Source organism: Ceratotherium simum, chromosome 37, assembly GCF_057802395.1.
Source record: "Ceratotherium simum simum isolate JZ-2026a chromosome 37, ASM5780239v1, whole genome shotgun sequence".
NCBI lineage: Eukaryota > Metazoa > Chordata > Mammalia > Perissodactyla > Rhinocerotidae > Ceratotherium > Ceratotherium simum.
In genome coordinates, this window is record NC_141936.1 from 9,314,109 (window position 1) to 9,338,096 (window position 23,988).

Consider the following 23,988-nt stretch of genomic DNA (forward strand, 5'->3'; position numbering starts at 1 on the left):
CCAAAATTTCACAATGTTATAAACTATTAAGACATCAATAAAAAAATTAAAACATTAAAAATTTTTTTTAAAACTGCCTAGATTTCAACCAAAATTATAAGATACGCAAAAAAAACAGAAAAGTATGACCCATACATGGGAGGCAGGGTGAGCAGTTTCAATAAAAATTGTCTCTGGGGAGCCTAGATTTTGGACTTAGGCAACAAAGATTTCAAAGCAGCCATTATAAATATGTTCAAAGAACTTAAAGAAACCATATTTAAAGTAAAGGAAAGCATGATGACAACAACTCATCAAGTAGAAAATATCAACAAAGAGATAGAAATTATAAAAAAGAAACAAATGGAGGGAGCCAGCCCCGTGGCGTAGCGGTTAAGTGCGTGCACTCCGCTGCTGGTGGCCCAGGTTCGGATCCCTGGCGCGCACCAATACACCACATGTCAAGCCATGCTGTGGCAGCATCCCATATAAAGTGGAGGAAGGTGGGCACAGATGTTAGCCCAGAGCTAGTCTTCCTCAGCAAAAAGAGGAGGATTGGCAGATGTTAGCTCAGGGCTGAGCTTCCTCACAAAAAAAAAAAAAAAGGAAAAGAAAAAGAAACAAATGGAAATTCCAAGTTGAAAGGGGGAATAATTGAAATGAAAAATTCACTAAAGGGGCTCAACAGCAGATTTGAGCTGGCAGAAGAAAGAATCAATAAATCTGGCAGAAAAAAAGATCAGGGCCAGCCCCGTGGCTTAGCGGTTGGGTGCGCGCGCTCCGCTGCTGGCGGCCCGGGTTCGGATCCCGGGTGCGCACCGACACACCGCTTCTCCGGCCATGCTGAGGCCATCTCCCACGTGCGGCAACTGGAGGGATGTGCAGCTATGACACACAACTATCTACCAGGGCTTTGGGGGGAAAATAAATAAATAAATAAAAATTATTTAAAAAAAAGAAAAAAAGATTAAGATTATCCAATCTAAAGAAAAGAAATAAAAATGAAGAATTTTTTTTTTAATCCAAATTCAGGACTTGTAATAAAGAGTCTGGCTCCATTTTTTGATGTTTGACCACTGTCTTATCTTAAGCCTCATCTCCTCCTTCCCCTTTGACCTATCTGGACAGGTTGATAAGAAAGTCCACTGTGTCCCTACCTTTGGCCCCAGAGAGAAATTCAAATTTCACAAATCCCCAACCTGCACATGGGAACATCTCTCCAGTCCCCTAGCCATTATAAAGGCCTAATGCACTCCTTCTGCCTCGCTCAAGCCAGGCCAGACATGCTTGTACCCACCCTACTCTCCCCAGGAGTAGTAAATTTTCTTTAAAATTCTCTTGGCATATGGAGTGCAATCAGCATAGACATCCTACTAATTGGAAAGGGGTCCATTCCACCTCCACAGGGTGACCACAGAACAGGAATGAAGGAGGAGACCTATCTCTATCAGCCTCACAGAAATGAAAAGGGAATACAATGAACAACTTTACGCCAACTAGACAACTTAGACGAAATGGAAAAATTCCTAGAAAGACACAAATTACTGAAGCTGACTTAAGAAGAAATAGAAAATTTAAATAGACATATAACAAATAAAGAAATTAAATTAGTAATCTTCTAAGAAAGAAAAGCCCAGGTAGCCTCACTGGTGAATTCTATCAAACATTGAAAAAAAAATAACAATATCAACCCTTTACAAACTATTCCAGAAAATAGAGGAAATATTCTCCAACTCATTCTATAAGGCTAGTATTCCTCCTGATACAAAGGCAGACAAAGACATCACAAGGGAAAAAAAAAAAAAACCTTTAACCTATAAAATACTTTGGATTTTTAAATTTCTTCTTAGATCAGTTTTGTTAATCTGCATGCTTCTAGAAACTTGTCGATTTCATCCAAAGTTTCCCCTTTTGGGAGGGAAGAATGTTGCTCAAAATATCCTTGTGATTTTCTTAATACAGTACCTATAGCAGTGCTGTCCTTTCTGAAATGATGGAAACTGTCCATTTCTGTGATGTTCAATATGGTAGCCACTAGCCACATGTGTCTTTTGAGCATTTTAAAGAGTGGCTAGTGTACTGAAAAAGTGTCAAGTCTGAAAGATTTGTATTTCATCTTTATTCTTGTAGGATATTTTCACAAGTTTTAGAATTCTAGATCGTCAGTTATTTTCTCTCAGTAATTTGAAGATATTCGATTGTCTTCCGGCCTCCCTTCTGTTGAGAAGTCAGCCGTTGGTTTAATTGTTGATTCTTTGAAAGTATACTATTTCCTCTCCACCTCCAGCAGCTTTTGAAATTTTTCTCTTTGTTTTTGGTTTTCTACAGATTAACTACAATATACCAAGGTATGGATTGTGTGTGTGTGTGTGTGTGTGTGTGTGTGTGTGTGTGTGAGGAAGATCAGCCCTGAGCTAACATCCATGCCAATCCTCCTCTTTTTGCTGAGGAAGACTGGCCCTGGGCTAACATCTGTGCCCATCTTCTTCCACTTTATATGGGACGCCGCCACAGCATGGCCTGACAAGTGGTGCATCAGTGCGCGCCCAGGATCCGAACCCGGGCCACCAGCAGTGGAGCACGTGCACTTACTGGCTACGCCACGGGGCCAGCCCTGGATTTTTTATTCTGCTTGGTGTTAGTAAGGTTTCTTAAATCTATTGCTTGACAACTTTCATCAGTTATGGAAAGTTTTCAGCAATCTCTTCCAATATCACTTCTGCCCCATTCTCTCTGAACCCTTTGTCTGGGAATCCAATTACACATTTTTGACCTTCTCAATGTCTCTATGTCTCCCTCAATCTCTTCAGTAACTCTTCCACTTCATTAATTCTCTCTCATCAGCTCTATCTAATCTTCTGTTGAACCCATTCATTAAGTTCCTAATTTCAGTTATGTTTTCAAGTCTAGATTTTCCATTTCATTTTTTTGAAAGTTTCCAGTTCTCTGCTGAAAATGTTGAATCTTTCCTTTTATCTCTTTGAACAAGGTAAGCATAGCTATATTAAAGTTGCCTCCTAAAAACTCCAATATCAGAGGCCCCTTTGGATCTAACACTATCTTTTGTTGTTTGATTTGTTCTTGTTTGATTTTGTTCTTGTTTGATTTGATTTTGTTCTTGTTATTTGACCATGTTGTGCCTGATTTTTTTATTATGGGCTAGACATTATATTTGCAAAATTTTTGGAGTAATAATTTGAAGCATAGTATAATACTATCATCATCCAAACAGGCTTTACATTTGCTTTTGCTAAGCACCTAAGACAAACACAATAAATTACTTCAATCTCTTCTCAAAAGTTTAAATGTATTCAAAGTGGAGCTACAGTTCCTTTGAGGGCCTACTTACATCCAGTTCACCTTTACTTGTAGGTTGTAGCCCTTCAGGGTCCCAATCCCCAATAAGAGTGGTTCACCAGGGCCATACACACACCACATTAGCAGGGCCTAAATTCCAATCCCTATCTCTCAGGCCCTAAGAGAACATCAAATGCATTGATCAGTTTTTCAGGTTCTTAGTCTTTGAGCTGATCCCTCCAAAAATTAGTAAGCATGCACAGGAGACAAACAATCCCAAAAACTAGCCTTATCTCCCTAAGACTTTATTCTCTCTTAGATATTCACCCCCTTATTACCTCTCAAATATCTTCAACAGGTTTTTTGCAGGGTAGGGGTAAGCCAGCTTTTCTAGTTGTTCTCTGAAAAAAAGATTGGTTGCCAACTATTTTCTATGCCATAACTGACAGTGGACGTGTCAACCTCACTCTTCAATTTCTCAGTCGATGTCTTAAATTTCCAACTCCTCCTATATGGACTCACTCTTCTCTCTGACTAAACTTCTCCATAATTTCATCTATCCCCTCCTCCCTTCCTGTATAAGAAGAAGACAGGTTTACACCTAACCTCCTCAATGTGTGTTCTTCAACCTATTTTTACCCACCTACTCTAGAACTTTGCCACACTCATTATTCTCTCCATAGTTGCCTCCCCAACAGCATACAGCCAAACTAAGAGCTTGGCCCCGCTCTCCTTCTGCACACTTCAAGCTACCAGCTACCATTCCATTTCTCTCATTGCTAACTCTGCCAAAGTTTGAAAATGTGGTCTAGGCTCATAACCTCTATTTCCCCCATGACATACTCTTTAATCTCCCTTGGAATACGACTTTTGTCCTCTCTTGAAATATGATTTTTGTCCTCATCTCTACAAGGAAATACGGTTTTCAATATTCCTAGGAAAGAAAAATCTTCATTATTAAAACAATGGCATACTCTATAGTTATTTTTCTCCTGTCCCCCTCAGAACAGGATGCCACTGACCAGTCTCTTGGACTATAAACTCTTCTCCTTTGACCTCCAGGACACCACAGTCTCCTGGTTCTTCTAACTCTCTGTGCAATTCTCAAATTTCCTTGCTGACTCGTCGTCTTTTACTTACTTCTGAAGCTGCTACCTTTCACAAGGTTCTTTTCTTAAGCCTCATCTCACTTCTCTGTTAAAGAGTTTTAAATCTACATCTCCAGCCCTGCTCTCTGAAGCTCTTCTTTAACTTTTCAACTTCCTGCTGAATAATATTGGCAAGCACTTCGAATGCAACATGTTTCTAATTCAAGTTATTATTCTCCTCAAACTAGATTTTCCGCCTGCGTACCGCATCCAGATTAATGACATCATTATCATCCCTAGGCAGAAAACAGTAGTCATCTAATCTCTCTCTCTCCATTAATAATACTCTATTACCAAATTCTGTCTATTCTTCCTTCAATATGTGTCCTAAATAGATTCCTCCCTTTCCAACTTGATTAGCACTGTCTGAATTCAGGTTATTGCAATACTATAGCCTAAAGATAACAATAGTTTCTTAACAGGTCTCTCAAATGCTAATCTCTTTTCTTCAATTCATGTTTCACCTAAAATACAGAAGATATTTTATGAAGTGGCTTTTCAAAACCCTTCAGGGTTCCTCAATGCAACTCTGTAATGTAATCTACTGTAATGGTTAATTTTATGTGTCAACTTGACTGGATCACAGGATACCCAGACATTTGGCTAAACATTATTTCAGGGTGTGTCTGTGAAAGTATCTCTGGATGAAATTAGCATTGGAACTGGTGGACTCAGTAAAGCAGTTCACCCTCCCCAACCTGGGTGGGCATCATCCAACCTGTTGAGGGCCTGCATAAAACAAAAGGCAGAGGAAGAATTTGGCCCTTCCAGCCTGATAACTTAATCTGGGACATTGATCTTCTCCTGCCCTCAGCACTCCTGGTTCTCAGTCCTTCAGACCCAGATTGGAATCTACCTCATCAGGTCCCCTCGTTCTCAGGCCTTCAGATTTAGACTGAATTACACCACCAGCTTTCCTGGGTCTCCAGCTTGCAGAGAGCAAATCGTGGGACTTCTCAGCCTACATGATTGCATGAGCCAATCCTTGTAATAAATATCTTCCTATATCTATATTCTATTGATTCTGTTTCTCTAGAACCCTGACTAATACATCTATCTTTAAGGTCTCATCCTTTATTAAAGGTTGTTTTAATATTGCACCAGGTGAATTCCTGATGAAAATGATAAGTTGGGAGAGCCCATGCCTGCCATCGAAGCCTAAAAAATTACTTAAAAACAAACTGGGTAAACAACTACAAACTCGGGGGGCGGGGGGGAACATTAAAAATAACTATCTGAAGATTCTGAAGAGTAAACAAAAGAGGTGATTACTGAGAGGAGTAGAAATTTGGAGACATAACTGGCACTGGGGTGAGTTTCATGTTTCTGGTTTTTTGGGGGAGGGAGGCAGCTTTGCCCCAAGGACAGGCCACAGTCACAGGAGTGGTGCAGTACAGGCAGCCAAAACTTCAAGAGAAATCCCATAGGCTGCCTGGCCAGAAGAAAGGGAAAAAAGCCTAGGCAACCACATCTGGCTGCCAGTGGCAATCTAGAAGAGGAGAAAGCTAAAGAGGGACTCCTCTAACTCTTATAAACATTGTACAAGTCTCAAGCTGACCCCTTAACTCTGTAGATGTGTAGGACAGACTCAACACAGCATCATAAAGGCTTAAACAAGTGAACTGAGATTTAAATCTACAGGAGACAAGACTTACAGTCTGAGCCTAATGGGGTCTGGGGCTAACTGCCAGTGAAATCAAAAACATCAACATTCTTCAGCAGAATTTAACAGAATTCGGAGTCTACACAAGATACTATTAACTATATCCAAGACACAATCCAAAATTATTGCACATACAAAGAATCTGGAAAATTTGATGCATTCTAAAGTGACAAAGGTTAACATATGCCAACCTCAAAATGACTCAGAGATTAGAATTATTAGACAAGGACTTTAACCAAGCTAGGACTACTATGGTCATTGAGGTAAAGGAAAAGACACTTTAATGACTGAAAGATAGGAAATCTCAGCAGAGAAATAAAAATTTACTTTAAAAATAGAAATTTTAAAATTGAAAAATACAATATCTGAAATAAAAAATTCAGTGGATGAGCTTAATATCAAAGTAGAGATAAAAGAGTAAAGAGTCAGTGAGCTTCAACTTTATCAATACAAATTATACAATCTGAAAAACAGAGAAAAAAGACTGAACAAAAAAATGAACATAGCTTTATGGACTTAAGGGATAATATCAAAAGATCAGGGACATAGGTAATTGGAGTCCCAGAAGACAGAGAATGAGTAAAAAAAAGCTGAATAAATATTAACCAAATACATCCCAGATTTGGTGAAAAACATAAATATATAGATTCGAGAAGCTCAATGAACCCCAAAGAGGAAAAATTCACAGAAAACTACATCTAGACTCATCAAAATCAAACTGCTGAAAACCAAAGATACAGACAAAATCTAAAGCAAAGGAAAATGATACACTAAATAGAGGGGAATATTTTGAATGGCAGCAGATTTCTTATCATTTCTTATCATCTTCTTTCAAGGCATCCAGAAGACAGTGGAACACTGTCAGCACTCCTGAAACATCTTTTTATCATGTTCTTTTACGACAGCCAGAAGACAGTGGAACAACATCTTTAAAGGGCTGAAAGGAAAAACTATAAATGCTAAATTCTATATCCAGCAAAAATATCCTTCAGGAATGAAGGCAAAATAAAGACATTTTTCAGATAAAGGAGAACCAAGACAATCCATCACCAGCAGATCTATACTACAAGAAACACCAAAGGAAGTTCTTCAGGCTGAAGGGAAATTACACCAGAGCAAAAACCAGATCTTCAGGAATGACTGTTAAGCATTGGAAATATTTAATGTATGTAAATTATACCTCAATAAAATAGTAAAAAAAAAAATTTAAGGACAATTATTTCTAACCTAGAATTCTATACGCAGTCAAACTAATAATCAAGTACGGGAGTAGAATAAAGACATTTTCAGAAGTGCAGATCTAAAAAAATTTCATGTATTCTTTCTTATGAAGCTACCAAAGGATGTGCTCCACCAAAATGACAAAATGAACTAAGAAAGAGGATGACATGGAATACAATGAGGAGGAAACACAGTACAAAAGAAGTACAAAGGTAATTTCCAAGATGACAGAGAAAGGAGACCCCAGGAAGGCAACTGTGCATCAGGTATAGAGGGCAACCTCTAGATTGGAGAACAGCCTAGATTAGTGCAGTATCAAGAGACAGAATGATTATCACCAAGATTCCTGCTCCCACAGTATTTATTACCTTTTTAAGCCAAGGCAGAGTGCCTGGGTGAGCCTGGTCTGCTTCTTGTTCTTGGCTCAACTTGACCATAACCTGATGAAGTTCCTACTCACCCCTCCAGTAACTTGATTCAGCTGAAGCCACTCATTTTGCCACACAGAAATGTTCTACTTTGATCAATTCATGAGCTTGTGAATTAATTACAGGATAGATTATCTATAGTATGCTTCCTTTTATGGAACAAAGAAGAAACAACAAGAACTACACACACACATGCTCATTTGTGCAAAAAGACACACAAAACAGTAAATTAGAATGAGCAGAACAGTTATCTACATGGGGTGGGAGGGACCAGGGTGAAAAAGCAGGTGAAAACTGGGTAAAAGAAATGGATATAGAGTAACACTTCACTGTATATGCCTTTTTGTATGTCCTCACTTTTGAAACCACATTCATGTTTCACATACCCAAAAAAGGCAACATAAAATAAAATAAGAATGGGGGAAATAGCCTAAAATGCAATGCATATTTAAAAAAAGTTCCTAACTATATTTAAAATGAAAAACACAACATACTAAAGGAATGAGGGAGACTAACCCAAGTAACTTTTGAGCACAGGATATAACTAAACTCTAAGGCTAAAGACAAAAAAAAAGTGTAAATAAAAATTAAACTCTAACTAATAGGTTAATTTTTCACAGAGGTATGGTTTGCAATTCTAAAACTACTTTCTGTATATTCTAGGATTGAACAAATAAGTACATATATTGTGGGTAAGAGGAGTCAGGTTGGTCAATGTTGGAGAAAGAAATTAGAAATATAGAAAGTGGAAAGGCTATAATAAACCCTGTGGTATTGAAATGGAATTGGAGATATCACTATAACTCAATGGTTTATAATATATACAGTCACGCATCATTTAACAACAAGGATACATTATGAGAAATGCCACATTAGGTGATTCCATCACTATGCGAACATCACAGGATGTACTTATACAAACCTAGATGATATAGCCCACTACACACCTTGGCTATATGGTTCTAATCTTATGGGACCACCGTCACATATGTGGTCCATCATTGACCAAAACGTCACGCAGCACATGACTATATAGACAGATGGATAGAGAAATACAGATGTGTCTGTATACATACACACAAATATATACAAGTATACATGTATATATTCTGATATTACCTAGCTCTGTCTTCTAAGAGGGCCTAGAATCAAGGATATCCCAGTAGCAATGAGCATATCTAGTGCCCAGATCTCAGTTTCTAAGTATCATTCACCATTAAAAGGAACCAAGGCTCCTTAGAAAAATGGCCACTTCTGAGGCTGGAGTGGGAAAAGTACAATATGAGCCTAGAGGAGGGGTTGGCAAACTTCAGCCCAGAGGCCAAAGCCAGTCAGCCACCTGTCTTTGTAAATAAAGTTTTATTGGAACACAGCCATGCTCTTATTTTACAAATTGTCTATGGCTGCTTTCCCACTGTGAGGGTGGAGTTAAGTAGCTGCAACAGAGACGGTATGGCCAGCAAAGCCAAAAATATTTACTATCTGGCCACTTACAGAAAAAGTTTGCCAAGCCCTGGACTAGAATATTTTGTTGTTCCATTAGTAAGGAAACACTCAAAAAGTGATAGGGACATGTCAAAAGTTCACAGAAGCCAGTGGAAAAGGCTCCTACTGGCCAACTATATGACAATTTAAGTATCAAAATTTTAGAACAATAATGGATGATAGCCCATTAAATAAAGAATCCATGAGTTCATACTGATAAAAACAAATAAATAAATAAAAGGGAGGTAGCTCTTCCTTACATCAGAATTCCAAATAATAAATGTAGAAAAATGATAGAATTACAAAATTTACCATCAGCAATCATCATCATCATAATTAATGCAGATTCATCAATGGATGCTAAAACTAGTGGGTGAAAGTTTCAGGAATAATAGAATATAAAATAGTCTCAAAATATCCTCAAAGATACTTATTAAATACAAAGAGGAAAAGCATTATCTTGACAGCAGAGAAGTCTGGCAGACCACCTTAACCAAGTGATCAAAGAAGACATCTCCAATGGGAAAAAACAACACCACAGGCCTTCTGATATGATACACTAAGAATAACATGTCACTTATGAAACATCAGTTAAACCCAAATTGAGGGACCTGCTACAAAATAACTGGCCTGTAATCTTCAAAAATGTTAAATTCATGAAAGGAAAAACTGTTCCAGATTAAAGGAAACTAAAGACACATGACAACTCTATGCAACTTGTGATCCAGGGACATGACTGGGAAACTTGAAGACATTTGAATAAGATCTATAGGTTAGCTAACGGTATTATATGAATGTTAATTTCCTGATTTTTATCATTGCACAACAGTTATAAAAGAGAATGGCTTCGTTTTGAGTGTCTGCAACTTACTCTCAGCTCAAAAAAAAGAGGGCAAGTGGGGAATGATGTTAAGTAAATGTGATAAAATGTGAATGCTGGGGAATCTGGTGAAGAGTACAGGTAATTCTTTGTATCATTCTTGCATCTTTTCAACTAGTCTGAAATTACACATTTTCAAAAAGAATCCAAGTCTTTAATTATAATATCATATCTGTTTATTGAGTTACATTTTCTTCTCATGTTAAAGAACATGCCCAACAATTGACAATATAACAATTAAAAAACACCCCGTAACATGGAATACAAATGATGTACTAAATAAAAGAAGTTCAAATAATCAGCTAAAGGATATGTGGACTACGAGATCATTCCAAACTGTTTCTTATGGGCTAAAACAGATTTATTAGCTGTAAGCTCAAATAAAGTGATCTCAAATGAGAGTTATGACAGTAAAAACACTGCCTCTCAACAGGTCAGAAGTGACTTTACTCACTTATATTTTACAAAATATTTTGAGGATTTAAAAGATTAAATGTCCTGAAAGGGACAACAACCCAGCACTTTTTACAAACACAGCTGTTGGTTAAAGCTCTTGAGAAAAGAAAAGCTCTGGAATAGGAATCAGTTGTAGGAAGAGATAATGGTTATAAAATATTAAGAAAACTTTGGAATCTTTTCTTATTAATCTCTCTAATAGCTGACTTGTTTCTAAACATGTACTTCATTACAATATGCTAGGACCTCTTCACACCCAGGGCACAGAGCAATAAACACAACATGACCAACAAGGCCCCTACTCTCACGGTACTTACAATCTAGGGGGCAGAGAAGACAAACAAGTAAACAGACAACAAGGCAGTGAAACAGAGTGATGAGATGGTGACACATGGGATGGGGAAAGAGGACACGACTTTAGCTTTGATGATTAGGAAAAGCCTCTATTGAGAAAATAATTCAGAGCTAAGATCTAATGATGAGAAGTCCCCATGTGAAGGTCTCTGAGTAGGGCCTTCTTGGCAGAGGGCATGACAAGTGCAAAGACAACAAAGGAGGAACAACCTCAGCACATTCAAAGAACTTTTAAAAAAAAGGCCTATTAATACTCTCAGTATAGTAGATGATACCAAAGAACTGTCAATTCTGTATTAGGTTTGATAATGGCATTGTGACTGTGTGTGACAATTTCCATATTGCATAGTACGTATATGTATATGTATATTTATGTACAATAAATGATGTCAGGGATTTCTTTAAAATATTTCAGCAAAGAAAAGAGAAATACAAAAGACATGAAGGAGGGGCCAGCCCAGTGGCATAGTAGTTAATTTGCGTGCTCCATTTTGGCAACCCAGGATTCGCAGGTTCGGATCCCAGGTGCGGACCTATGCACCACTTACCAAGCCATGCTGTGGCGGCGTCCCACATATAAAGTAGAGGAAGATGGGCAGGGATGTTAGCCCAGGGTCAATCTTCCTCAGCAAAAAGAGGAGGATTGGCGACAGATGTTAGCTCAGGGCTAATCTTCCTCACAAAAAAAAAAAAGAGAGAGAGAGATGAAGGAGGCAAATGTACAAAAATTCTTGAATTTTGAAAATGGGTAAATAGGGATTGATGAACCACTCTTTCTAGTTTCTGTATGTTTGAAATTTTTCATGATAACTTTTAGAAATTCCACATAACAGAAACTTCATGTTAAAACTAGCAATACCTCATACCTTCTTTCTCTTACTTGAACACTCCAGCTAGGCTCTTCAGTTCTGTCTTCTGATTACCTCATTTGAAGAGACATAAAGGAAAGCTTTAAGGATAGGTACACACAGGATAGGTCCTACACTCTATGGCTGAATCCAGTTTCTATGACAAATGGAGCTAATCCGTCTAAGGCAGAGTTGGAACCTAGAGAGAATTAAAATAAGAGAATATAAAATAAACAGCCACATACTGATAAACAATAAGTCATTCTTTCTGAGAAAAACAGGAATTGCCTGGACTAAGGACCATCCTCCCAGAGATTAAAAAATACAATAGGCTTTTTCTCCCTCCATTCCTTGGAGACTGCTCTGGAAAAGATCTCTCGATTGTGAAATCCCACTGTCAATTTTCAGTCTTGATCTTACTTGACCTCTCTGTAGCACCTGACACGGTTGAACATTCCCCCTCTTCTTGAGCCTCTCTACTTCCTTGGCAGACATGACAGCAGTGCTAAAGATGCAATCCTTCCTTTTAAGGACACGTGTCACATGCACAGCCCCTCCAGAGAGACAGCAAGCAACTTCTGTCCCAAGTAACTAGTTCTGAAGGAACCAGGAGTGGGTCCCTAACCCAGCAATCTATGATCTATAGAATGATGTGTCAGAAACTTCTATTTCTGGTAACATAGTAGAGTCAATATTCTGAAAAAACTTCTGATACCAAATTACTACAACTGCTGAACAAAATATTACCAACTTGAAAGCACAGTTGAGCTCTCAAGAGAGAAAAGAAAATTCTCAGGAGCTAAAAATCAAGTGAGAGCTAGAAATCAGAATAAGTAGAAGCTGACGCTACAGAGACCATGGGAGTACATCCTGGTGACAGTACCAAGAGGTTTGTAGTTTAAACCTACAGGGGGGATAGGAGATAAGGCCCTGGCCATTTGAAATGTAGAGAAGTGGAAATTAGGCCCCCCTGCAAAAAATCAAGACCCTTAAAGGGCAACCAACTCAGTGAAAAGGTAGGCTAGAAAAAAATACACCTACTGATGAAGAAAAACAATCAAGAAATGTGTCTGTTTTGACCTGAGATCCAACTAGGGCCACAGGAGAATTTCCCCAGAAGATTCATAAATACGGGCTTGCATTCATGCAGTGCAGTCACACTAACCCCAGGCACAGACACTAACTTAAAGTGATCCTAGGTTGGTAGTGTCCCCGGGTGCTGGCTGAACCCAAAAACTCCTCTCAGAACTATTCACTTCAGAGTATTCCCACAGTCAAAAGCCTGATAAATGCTTACAAAACACATAAGGAAGAGAGCCATCATGATTGAGAGTCAGAAAAAAACAGCAAAATGTGGTATAAAGTAATTTCAGATCATAAAAATGACAAATACACACTATAATGAAAGAAAAAATAAAAAGTGAAAGAAGCTTATGAAAAGACAAATTTTAAAAGAATTAAATAGAACTTTTAGAAGCAAAAAGTAACTAATGTGGGTGGGTAACTTTATAGATAAATGAACTAAACTATGTTTCTCCTCTTGAGTTTTTAAAATTACATTAGATGGTTAAAAGCAAAAGTACAACAGTGTCTGATGTGGTTCTCAATGTAAGTAAAGGAGATATTTACGACAACTAATTATAAAGTAGGGAGGATAAAGGGACCTAAATGGTAAGATTCCTACATTTCACCTGAAGTGCTAAGATACAGATACTAGACTACAACATAGTAAAAGAGGTCAATTCTCCCCAAACTGATCTTTAAATTTAACACAATTCCTATCAGAATCCCAAGAGTTCTTGTAGATATAGACAAGCTTATCTTAAAATTTATATGGAAATGCAAAAAAACTAGAATAACTAAAATAATGAAAAAAAAGAATAAAGTTAGAGGAATACACTGTCCAATTTTAAGCTCTATAGCTAGAGAAATCAAGACAGCACAGTATTTTCAGAGAGACAAACACACAGACCAACGGAACAACATAGGGAACCCAGAGATAGACATATACAAACATGCCAAATTGATTTTCGACATACATGCAAAAGCAATTCAAGGGAAAAAAGATAGCCTGTTCAACAAATGATGCAGGAGCAACTGGGCATCAACAGACAAAAAAATAAACCTTGATCTAAACCTCACATCTTACAAAAAAATTAACTCCTAGACTCTATGACACCAAAAGCATCATCCATAAAACAAAAAAAAAAAATAGATAAAACTGTTTTTCTTTTTTCATTTCTAGGACCTGGTCATTGACATAGGTGAATGACAAGTTAAGAAATTTTTACTCAACATGTTGAACATTAGAGCTCTTCTCAGAAGACCAAAAAGAATAACTGGAATCCGAGTTCTCTGTTTTATCCTTAAGCAGTAAAGTGGACAGGTGGGAAGGACTTATATATAATTATTTCATTTTAATGAAAGACATTGGCTAAACATTTACCTACAACTTATCATTTTAGGATCTTTGTGAAAATCTCTAGGGAATTAAACTTAAGAGTTTTAGACTCTCAGGGCTAATTCTGGGACTGCTGGCATCAATCAAGCGTTACTGATAAAGAAAAAAGGCATCTTATTATTATATTAGAACAAAGCTGATGCCATATCACATCTTGAACTCTAGCTCCCAAATGCTTCTCTAACTTGTAAAGTACTATAACTCTTAGTGGAATTTAGGATAATATAGTTTTAGTCTAAGTTTAAAAACCAATATACTAGAAAATGTATAGAGCTTAGATTATGAAACATTTTATTCACTTCTGCAATCCCAAAGCCTAGCAAAGTGCCTGCTAAATAAAGTTTGTGAAAAATTCCACCATTTCCCAAGGAAAAATGAAATGCTGAATTTAAGAGACTGAAATAATGAAACATTGAAATTTTGTCACCTCTACTCATCTGCAACAATCAATCAGATCCCATCATTCCCACTCTATACTCTCCAACAGTCTCTGTCATTGTGCTAGTATTGGTCCATACTGCCCCTCTCGTATACTAACAGCTTCTTCTGCTTCAAGCCCCTCCTCCTTCACATCTAGCCCTGAATCCCACAGCCAGTTTACCCTTCCTAATGTGTAGCTCTGATCATGTCACTGCCCTACTTAAAACTTACACCACTGCCTCAGAGGGTCCTTCAGCATCTACTAACATAACTTCCTACTTCTGTGTCACTTCACACATCCTCTCCTCTCTTATGACTTTGACTGAAACATTCACTTGCTCATTCATTCACTCATTTAACAAAAATGTATTGAGCTCCTACATTGGACCAGATACTATGCTTGGCCCTAAGGAATACAATGGAAAAAAAGAAGAAAACGAGACTCAGTCCATTCTCTCTTACAGAGGAAGCTTACAGTCTAGGGTGGAAGAAAGATGTTAATCAAACAATTATACAAATTGATATGTAATTGATGTGTAAACTGAAATTTATACCGTGGAGTGGGAGGGTATATAACATACTCAAGTAAGGTGGTTACAGCTTAGAGAACAAAGGGGAAAGTAGGGTAAGATTAGAGGGAAAGCAGAGGCAACACCATGCTGGAACTTGCAGGGTATATTAATAATTTTGGTTTTTTATCTTACCAACAATGCGGAGGTACTGAAATGCTTCAGTCAGGAGGGTGACATGATCAGATTTACATTCTGATAAAATCCCTCTAGCTTCAGGGTAGAAAATGGGTTGGAGATAGGGGGACAAGAATGAATGGGGTCCCCAGTTAGGAGGCTAGTTGAGCAGTCCATTAAAAAATGATGGTATTGAGAAAAATAAATATTTAGAAGGCCGAATCAACAAAACATGGTGATGGACTGCACATGAAGGGTGAGCAAAGTGGATGATCATATTTTCTGGCTTATACAATTGGATGGAGGACGGTAACATTCACTGGGACAGGGGTATTGGACTGGGGTAGAGATCATCAGCCCAGTACTAGACATGCTGAGTGTGAGCTGACTTTGCAAACCAACAGATGATATCAAACAGGCAGCTGGATACAAAGTCAGGAGCTCTGAAAATGTCTGGGCTGAGATCAAATTTGGGAGTCACCAGAGAACAAATAGTAATTGAAGTTGTGAACACAGATGAGATCCACCTATGGAGAGAGAAAGGAGTAAAAATAGAAGGAGCCTATGATTGAGATTTGAGTAGCCTCAAAGTTCAACAGCCAGGGAAAAGGAAATCAAAATTGCAAAGATGGAGGAGGAATGGCCTCCTCAGGAGAAGATATAAGAGAAAACGGGAGAGTGTGATGTCAAGAAAATCAAGGTTTCAAGAAGGTAGTGGGCAATAAAGTTGTATGCTGCTAAGAGAAGTGAAATAAAGAATTAAGTGTTCATTAGACTTAGCAGCATGGATGTCACAGGGAGCTTGGAGAGAGCTGTTTGAGTGAAGCAATGGGAATAACAACCAAAGAGGAATTAGCTGAGGCATTAATGGTCAGGCAGGACGTGGAATGAATGTGTTCAGCTGACTCTTGCTAAGTTTGGCTGTGAAGAGGGAGAAGTGGAATCAAAAGATAGTTTCCATTTGTTGTTGTTGTTACTATTATTTTCATTAAAGGGGAAACTTGAGTGTGTTAAAATACTGATAGGAAGGAAGAACTGAGAAGGTGGGGCCAAGGATGAATGAGAGCTCCTGTGAGGGGAGGAGGGAGCATGGGGATTGGGCACATTTTGACTAGTACTCCCCCAACATGTCCTCTATTCCTCAAGCTCACACAGTGCACTCACCCTCTACTCCAATCTCACTCTTAAAATTGTACCCAGTAAAGAACAGTTCAAATGTCATATCCTCTCCCCTCTCTGAACCTCACCTAATTTCTCTAGCTCTTGGGATCCCTTCTCTGCAATCCCATGTGTGCTGTTTTCCACATTTATTTGACCACAAAATTCTTTATAGCAGGTGCCACAGCATACGCACTGGGAAATGAACATTCTACTCCCTGTCCAGCTCAAAAGTCCTACCCTCTCAATACAGCCTTTCCTAACCATATCAGAAAAAAATAATATCCCCCTTGTAGAGTCCTGAACAATTACGTCATTCAGCACATTAAGTATTTAAGATCCTTGAAAGTAAGCTCCAAGAGTGTGGGGCCTTGTCTGTCTGGTTCACCACTGTATCCCCAGTGCCCAGTAGGGCTGACACACAGCAGGCACCCAGGAAATGTTTACTGAATGAAGTAATTAAAAGGGATGCTCTGTTACTCCTTAACAGCTATAAATTATTGAAGAGCAGGAGTCCTATGCCTACTTCTACACAGTGTCCTTCAAAGTAGACACTGAATAAATGTTTTGATAACATGATGATAATTTATTATGGCCTAACGTCACAATGGGAACTAAAAAGACAGAGTTTGGCAATATGCCTTGACACTATTGAAAAAGAATGAAAAGCCTATGTAATGTTTCTCAACTCTAATTTTAAAAGATAATAATAAAAATTACTTCAAAATAGTAATTTGAAATTTGACAATTTCAAAACACTAAAACATTTCCCCACATTCCAGAATTTAAGAAAACCCTTAAAGACAACTGAACTGTCTTTTCCCTGCTTATGAAATTCTTTTATACAAATTCATAAAACACTCTAGAATCTTGGTGCCTATTAGAAGATTCATCCACATTTTGGAGTTTAATGTTTTCACATCTTGATAATGCACAGGAGTACATCAGTAAAGGCAAGAAGTACAGTAAGGATGTTGCTAGGGTGGATCTCAGTATCATCTGCCTGCCTAATAAAGACAGAATCATCTTAATGTCATTGAAGTATCAGAGTTCTGGTCATAAATAACATAACAAATGTAAGATTTGCAATGAGGCAGCATACAAAACCAAAATCAAAAGACATCACTCAGGGTCTTCTCAAATATAAGCTTTGCTGCCAAATAAGACCCCAAAATATTATGAGGTAGAAAGTGCTTCATTTTTCAACAAATAGCTTCATTTCTCATGTGTCCTTTGTACAGGACTATATTATAAATTTAATCTCATGTTTCCATTATTTCATTACTACAATTAAAGTCATCTACAGAATTACTAAATTGGAATGAGTAAGATTACTTGTTATGCTTTAAAGATTTTCATACCAATTGGCACTTTCAACCCCGTGAAATTTATTCTCTCTTTTCTTTTTGGGATAAATGTACAGACTTTGGAGACAAATTCTAGACAAAGGAGTAAAAGGCTCAGATCAAACACAAGTACCTTTAGAAACAAGAAGAAATTTCTCTTCATCCAATGGGGGAAGGAACAGACAGAGAAACTTGTGAAATCTAAAAGAATAGGGACTAAATAAAAACTTCATTTTTTTAACGGAAATCAGAATCTAAAGAAGCACAGGAAGGCACCCATTGGTGTCAGAATTCATGCTCAGCTCCAAATAGCAAAAGAAAGTGGCTCATAACAAAACAAAGGGTTTTATTTTCATGACATGTGAAGGGTCACATTGGAATATCTCTGCTGTGATCGTAAACTTGGGCAATAACAGGATAAAATGATATTCTCTCTCCTGAAGTAACTGAGGGAAGTACTTCAGCAGCACTGAAAAAGCCACCCTAAAAGGTATTGGAAATCATGACATGTATTTCATTAACTCCTAGTCCGTGCGATCAAATAAAGTCCATCAGGGATCTTATTACTTTTCTTCATTACTTTTTGGGGCAACTTTATCTTTTTTTTTTGGAAATTTAAAAACATATACAAAGTAGAAAGAATGATGTAATGAATGTATGCTCATCACTCAAATTCAACAATTACCAATTAATAACCAATGTTATTTCATCTACTCCTACACACACACACACACACTTTATCTCCTCTGTATACACATACAAGTACTAAATTATACGGAAGTATGTGGGAAGTCTTTTAAATTCCCTTTTAAAAACTCTAAATTACAGGTCATAAATGGCAAAATAGTCTATTCAGCAAACAATTCAGTGATAACTACTATTTTCACTTAGGGCCTTTACTTACATAAAGCATAAATTTTACGGAGCAAGGTTATCACACAGGTGCAATCTCAATTTCATGCTGTGATACAGAAGCAGCTATTTAATAATAGAACCGAAAAATAACTCAACCACCAGCTCTATGCATAATTTAAATGATAATCAAAGCCATCACCTACCCACATACACTAATCTCAAAATTAATAAGACAAAGAAAAAAGAACTGCACAGCTTACCCACATGGCCAATTTTACCATGGCAATTTGGAAAAATACGTGACTTTCAGAATCTATAGTGAACTGAACAAACCGACTAAAACATAAAAGAATTGAAAGCAGTTTTCCCTAGATTCATATTATTTCAAATAAAATGTCAGTGTTCACAAAAACTATTTTTTTTATTTTACACGAGAGATCAATATCAACCTGGCTTCTGTGTTAGTTCTTTATTTTAAAAAAAAAAAAATCCGTCAGTTATAGCATTACTTTCTTCTTGGGAAAGTGTTGCTACACCAACTCTCAGGGCTGCAGCCACAAACATGGAATTTACTACCTACAGACTCGTTCAGTCCCAAGCAAGGTAAGGCCTCACTAAGGACCATGTTCCCGCCTACAACACAAGGTCCTCGTCATGTCTTGCAGAACACTCCCAGAGGAAGACATGCACAGCCACAAGCAGTTGTATCAAAGTCACAGAGAAGAATTCTAGCATTATTGAAGGGATCTGGAGGAATGCAGGACACAAAATTCTCAACAGCAAAATGATTAAGACTAAATCCAGACCACAGGCAGAAAGATGGGGAAACTTTAATGACCCCTAAGCCAACCCGCTGACTTTGGATCTGGTCTGTCAGCTGAGTGTCCTGTACTGGGGGATCTGAGAGAAGCCCTACAAAGACAAACTGATGCTAGCCCTCCTTACTCTAGAGAAATTATGTTCCACATTCACGACATTCAGCATGAATGAGTTTGAAAGATGGTGACTCTAGGGTATGCAGCTTTTCAAAATTCTACATTTCCCAACCTCTACCACCCACAAGGGCATCACCACGGATTAACAGTTAATAACTTTAAGTAGATAGTAGAGAAATATGACAATGTAAGAAAACAACCAAAATAATTGGAATAGAATTGAAAGCCCAGAAATAAACCCACACATCTATGGACAGCTAATCTTTGACAAAGGAGCCAAGAACATACAAGGGAGAAAGGAAAGTCTCTTCAATAAATGGTGCTGGGAAAACTGGACAGTCACATGCAAAAAAATGAAACGAGACCATTACCTTACACCAAACACAAAAATTAACTCAGAATGGATTAAAGACTTGAAGGTAAGACCTGAAACTATGAAACATCTAGAAGAAAACATAGGCAGTACGCTCTTCGACACTGGTCTTAGCAACACATTTTCAAGCACCATGTCTGACTGGGCAAGAGAAACGATAGAAAAAATAAACAAATGGGACTACATCAAACTAAAAAGCTTCCGCACAACAAAGGAAACCATCAACAAAACGAAAAGACAACCTAAAAACTGGGAGAAGATATTTGCAAACCATACATCTGATAAGGGGTTAATCTCAAAAATATATAAAGAACTCATGCATCTCAACAAGAACAAAACTAACGACCCAATTAAAAAATGGGCAAAAGACCTGAACAGACATTTCTCCAAAGAAGATATACAGATGGCCAACAGGCACATGAAAAAATGTTCAGCATTATTAAGTATCAGGGAAATGCAAATCAAAACTACAATGAGATATCACCTCACGCCCGTCAGAACGGCTATAATTAACAAGACAGCAAACAACAAGTGTTGGAGAGGATGTGGAGAGAAGGGAACTCTCATACACTGCTGGTGGGAGTGCAAACTGGTGCAGCCACTATGGAAAACAGTATGGAGATTCCTCAAAAAATTAAGCATAGAACTATCATACGATCCAGCTATTCCACTGCTGGGTATTTATCCAAAGAATGTGAAAACACCGATGCGTAAAGATACATGCATCCCTCTGTTCATTGCAGCGTTATTCACAACAGCCAAGACTTGGAAGCAACCTAAGTGCCCATCAAGGGAAGAATGGATAAAGAAGATGTGGTATATATACACAACGGAATAGTACTCAGCCATAAGAAAGGATGAAATCCAGCCATTTGTGACAACATGGAGGGACACTGAGGGTATTATGCTACGTGAAATAAGTCAGAGGAAGAAGGTCAAATACCGTATGATCTCACTCATTAAGTAATAGATAATAACAACAAACAAACACATAGAGACAGAGATTGGATTGGTGGTTACCAGAGGGGAAGGGGGGAGGGAGGAGGGTGAAAGGGCTAATTAGGCACATGTGTGTGGTGATGGATTGTAATTAGTATTTGCGTGGTGAACATGAGAACATGATGTAATACATGCAGAATAGAAGTATAATGATGTATACCTGAAATTTATACAATGTTATAAACCAATGTCACCACAATAAACCAAAAAAAAAAAAAAGACTGAAATGCAAGATAGACATGTGGCATTTCTTCTCCTTGCTGCTTCAAAAAGAGAACTCAAAACAGCAGCACTGAATCCCTGCTTCCCAGGCAGACAAAACAAACCTGAGGTCTACGGGCCCCTGGGAAATAAGCTGGGCCTCCACTTCCACCCATAGCTCTGGTTTCCCAGAGCTGCCACAAGCCTTCTGAGCAGAGGAGCAGAGTGTGGGGCACAAGCCCCATGGCAAAGTTCAGAATCTTAAGATTATTTTAAAACTTCAGGCTGCAAGTGTTCAACTTGTCCTTTATAGGGAAGCTACATCACTAAGATCTTGCGACCTTGAGATGTGCATAAAATATAAAACCTATATTCATACAGAGCCTTTGTACACATTTCATTAATCCAGATGTGAGGAAATCCAAAGTTAGGATTCCCATAGCAACTGTAATCTTGGCAAAGGCATACACAAGCATTCCGTATTACTTCAGATGGTAGTGACCTTAAAAGAAACTTAGAAAGAATAAAGCACATTTTAATCTCCACATCCAATGACAAAGAAAAACTCCCAGACAGATCAGAGATAGAGAACTGCCTTCCTCCAGGAATAGGGAGCTCTTTCTTTGAGACAATTAAGAAAGACTGGATCAAGCACTGAAGAATGTGCTGGAAGAAACAATCCTTACCTGGCCTGAAGGCCATGGGCCAGACAACTTAACAGGATTTCTCTAAACTCTCATTTCTAATTTGCTAAGACAAACAGCTGTTTGATGTTTAAAACTTCATTTCAAATATTTAATAATTTCAAAAAGTACCTTAAATGCTAATCAGATGCAGAATAGGCTCAATTTTAGCTCCCACTTGAGGCAACAGAGGAAACATTTGAAGCCCTCAGAAAATGGATCATTTCCTGTAAAACAAGTCAAATAACACTTGCTCATGTCAGCTAATATAGAAAATGGTTTCCCTGGTTCTTAGTTCAAGGTTAAAATACCAGTCTCTGGAATGCCATGGGCTACCAGAATAAGCTAGAAGATTAATGGAAGACAGCAGAGCTTAGTGGCTAAGAGGCTTCTGAGCCAACATGCCCAGGTTTGAATCCTCGTTCTACCACTTACAAGCTGTGGCTTTGGGCAAGCTATTTAATGTCTCTTTGCCTCAGTTTCACCATCTAAAAGACCCAATAATGAAACACACCTCGTAGAGCTGTCTGGAGTACTAAATGAGGTAATATACATAAAGTTCTCAGAACAGTGCCCAGCAGACAGTAACTACTCAATAAGCATTTGTGCTTATTAATGTAAGGTCATTTATTTTGCCTTGGCAGCAATATTTTTGTGTGTGTGAGGAAGATTAGCCCTGACCTAACATCTGTTGCCAATCCTCCTCTTTTTGCTGAGAAAGATTGGCCCTGGGCTAACATCCGTACCCATCTTCCTCTGCTTTATATGGGACACCACCACAGCATGGCTTGACAAGCGGTGCATCAGTCCGCACCTGGCATCCAAACCCGCGAAACCTGAGTTGCCAAAGCAGAGCATGCAAACTTAACCACTACACCACCAGGCCGGCACCTCGCAGCAATCTTTATTTATTTGATAAACCAGCACCCACACTAAAAAATCTAAAATAATCTTAATACCATGATGGTACTTTAATCAGTCTCTGTAGCGTGACAATAATAAATGACCTTCCCTCCTCTGGCCTCCTTCCTCTACCCCTCTTGCTAACTAAAGACAAAGTCTAAACTCCTAAGCCAAACATTCAATTTGCTTCATAATCTGTTGGCCCATCCTGGCTTAGCATCTTCCATACTCTTATAAGAACCTTCTGCTTCAATCAAATTAGTTTTCTCACAATCCTTTACACCTTGAACTTACTCAACAAACATCTGAGACTCGATGGTGCCCAGCACTGTGCTAACACTAAATGCAAAGCTGAAGACAGTCTCTGTCCTTAGAAAGCTCACAGAATATAGTAGAAAAAGAGAGACATGTGAAAAAGAGTTTCAATAGAACGTAACTACAGTCACAAAAGAGCAACGGTGAAGCAGCTGCATGGAGAGGAGTTGATAAACTCTGTTGGTGAAGAAGTCCCCTCCAGAACTCTGATACACTGCTGGTGGGAGTGCAAACTGGTGCAGCCACTATGTAAAACAGTATGGAGATTCCTCAAAAAATCAAGGATAGAACTACCATATGATCCAGCTATTCCACTGCTGGGTATTTATCCAAAGAACTTGAAAACACCAATGCGTAAAGATACATGCACCCCTGTGTTCATTGCAGCGTTATTCACAACAGCCAAGACTTGGAAGCAACCTAAGTGCCTATCAAGAGACGAATGGATAAAGAAGCTGTGGTATATATACACAATGGAATACTACTCAGCCATAAGAAACAATGAAATCCAGCCATTTGTGACAACATGGATGGACATTGAGGGTATTATGCAAAGTGAAATAAGTCAGAGGGAGAAGGTCAAATACCGTATGATTACCTTCATTAAGTAGTAGATAATAACAACAATAAACAAACACATAGAGACAGAGATTGGATTGGTGGTTACCAGAGGGGAAGGGGGGAGGGCAGAGGGCGAAAGGGATAATTCGGCACATGTGTGTGGTGATGGGTTGTAATTAGTATTTGGCTGGTGACCATGACGTAATCTATGCAGAAATACAAGTATAATGATGTACACCTGAAATTTATACAATGTTATAAACCAATGTTACTGCAATAAACAAAAAATTAAAAATAAAAAAAGAAGTCCCCTCCAGGAGGGCTTCACAGGAA

At 38.2% G+C, this 23,988-nt stretch overlaps 1 protein-coding gene across 5 annotated transcripts in view; it reads right to left on the reverse strand.

Moving 5' to 3' along the window:
- The window catches only part of DIS3L2 (DIS3 like 3'-5' exoribonuclease 2), a 337,343-nt gene that overhangs the window by 296,363 nt on the left and 16,992 nt on the right, over window positions 1-23,988 (reverse strand). For 2 of the 5 annotated variants that reach the window (XM_087424689.1, XM_087424686.1), the window contains exon 2: window positions 11,778-11,958. The exons of 2 other annotated variants lie outside the window; for them this stretch is intronic. The gene's annotated coding sequence lies outside the window, so the exon portion shown is untranslated. Of the gene's footprint in view, window positions 1-11,777; window positions 11,959-22,008; window positions 22,078-23,988 lie in introns of those variants that run through there. One more of the 5 variants, XM_087424687.1, reaches the window with a different exon arrangement.